A 2358-nucleotide genomic window follows, 5' to 3' on the forward strand; every position below is an offset into this window, starting at 1 on the left:
TGCCCCCGGCCCATTCTGCAGGAATCCATTTTGTCTTGCTGCTGCCTAAGACATGTCTCGTGTGTAAGTTTCCCTTAACAGACTATGTCAGTTGCCAGGCTGGAGTGGCCTGTTTCTTGCTTGGGTCTCCGCTTATGGAGGTAGAATTTCAGTCTCCGGCTTTTCCCTCAGTCGCTCTGTGCTGGCACTTTAGGTACATGACTGCTTCATTCCATGGAACAGCCCTAAGAGGTGGGGGAGAGTATTTCTATCGAACGTGAGAGGACACAGAAGCTGAGGAGGTGAAGGACTTGTCTGAGGGTCATGGTTAGTGAATGGCTGAGTTGGGATTTGAACCAGGCAGCTCTCAGTGCAGACATCAGTCCGGCCTAAGGAGAGAGAGTTCCTGGATTATGGGTCAGGACTGTGGGGCAGGGCCTCCTGGAGAATCATGCAGCGGCGATGTTAGCAAAACATGGCTCTGCGGTCCTGGTCCTTACAGATCATTTAAACACTCCGAGCCTCAGTTTCCTCATCTGTAAAATGGAGATAAACGGTCTTCCCTCAAAGGGGTATGGAAAGGATGAAAAATTATATATGCAGAGTGCCTGGCTCAGAAATAATACTTAATATAGAGAAACTAGAACTGCCAGGATTTGGATCAAAGCTGTAGAGGAAATATTAGAAGTCTTTCTGACATGTCAATATCAATATAAATAGTCTAAGAAGGGGTGCCTATTTTAGGCAAGTTCTATCTGGGGTATTTTGATTAAATTATAGGTGATATATTGGGGGCTTCTATTATTAAGCTATATATATTTTGGGGGAAATCAGCTTGGTTTACAATGAAGGAAAAACAAAATTAGTCTCCAAGTTTTAGGTCTATAAAAATAGTTTATCTCCTCTGGCTTGAGACTTCACATGTTCAGCTCAAGTTAAACTCAGGACTTCTATCTTTTCAATACCAGGGATGGGTCACGGTGTCTACACTTTTAAGGGCTTCCAGGAAATTCTGATGAATAGTCAGAGTGGAGCTGGGCCCATCTGAGTCACCCTTGCATGGACCATTGGCCCTTATCTACCCTCCTGATGCCCACAGCCTAGCTGTGGGGATGGGTAGATGGGTGGGTGAGTGGGGCAGGACACGGTAGAGCTGCCAATCCCTGGTGCCCAGGTTCAAGGCCAAGACAGAGGAAAAGACCGAGGTGAAGCTCGGGGGGGGGGGGGGGGGGGGGTTGAGCATGAATAGAGCACCTGCAATGGGCCAGCACCAGGATGGGCCCTGAAGATGAAAGGGCTGGGATCAGGATGTCAGGTTAGAATCCCAGCTGCCCCACCTCCCTGCTGCTTGTTCTGAGGGGAGTTCCCAATCTCTCAGCCTCTCCATTCCCTGTCTGTTAAGCAGGTTGTTGTGTATATTAAATGAGAACATGCAGGTAGGGGCCTGGCTCAGTACCTGGCATATAGCAAGGTTCAACAGATGTTAACTGTTGTTATCATGATCTTCTTGACTCTTTTTAAAAATATATTTTTATTGATTTCAGAGAGGAAGGGAGAGGAAGAGAGAGATAGAAACCTCAATGATGAGAGATAATCATTGATGGGCTGCCTCCTGCATACCTCTCCTGGGGATCGAACCTGCAACCTGGACATGTGCCCTTGACCGGAATCAAAACCTGGGACCCTTCAATCCGCAGGCTGATGCTCTATCCACTGAACCAAACCAGCTAGGGTGTCTTCTTGACTCTTTATCACAACACTGACCATTCGGTGTTATTGTCTCTGCCATTATACAGATGAGGAAACTGAGGTTCAGAGATGTTGAGTTGCTTGCCCAAGGTTACACAGATGGTAAGTGGCAGGGCTGGAGTTCGGACTCAGATCTGTCTGCTTCAAAATCTGTGCCCTTTCCTTTTCTGGGCTGGACAAAGTGAAAAGGGAGACATTTTTGTGAGTGATAATGCCAGGAATTGATCAGCCCCTCCCTGATGTCTGTGCTCATTGGGAACATAAGAGAACCTCCATCCTTTGTGTATGACTCAGGCCACACCAGCCAGACAGGACCCCCAGGAGACAGGGCTGTAGAGGTTCCAAGACTGGAGGTTTTTGACAACTGGGCCTTGTTTGGGGTTGGTTATGTTGGAAAAGTGGAGGGGGACATAGGAGAAATGGTCTCACTCCCAGGCATATGGGAGCCGGCTGTCAGCTAATATGGAAAATGATTAAGACAGCTTAATTTTCTTATTTTTTATGTATACTAATAATGAAGCAGGAGGAATTTGGAGGAGGAGGTCTACAAGGAGAGGGGAAAGTATTACAGATGTTGGAATCACGCACAGGGATGGCTCTGGTCCCGGTGGGACTGCAGCCCTTGTAGCC

Source organism: Myotis myotis, unplaced genomic scaffold (assembly GCF_014108235.1).
Source record: "Myotis myotis isolate mMyoMyo1 unplaced genomic scaffold, mMyoMyo1.p scaffold_m19_p_58, whole genome shotgun sequence".
Lineage (NCBI taxonomy): Eukaryota > Metazoa > Chordata > Mammalia > Chiroptera > Vespertilionidae > Myotis > Myotis myotis.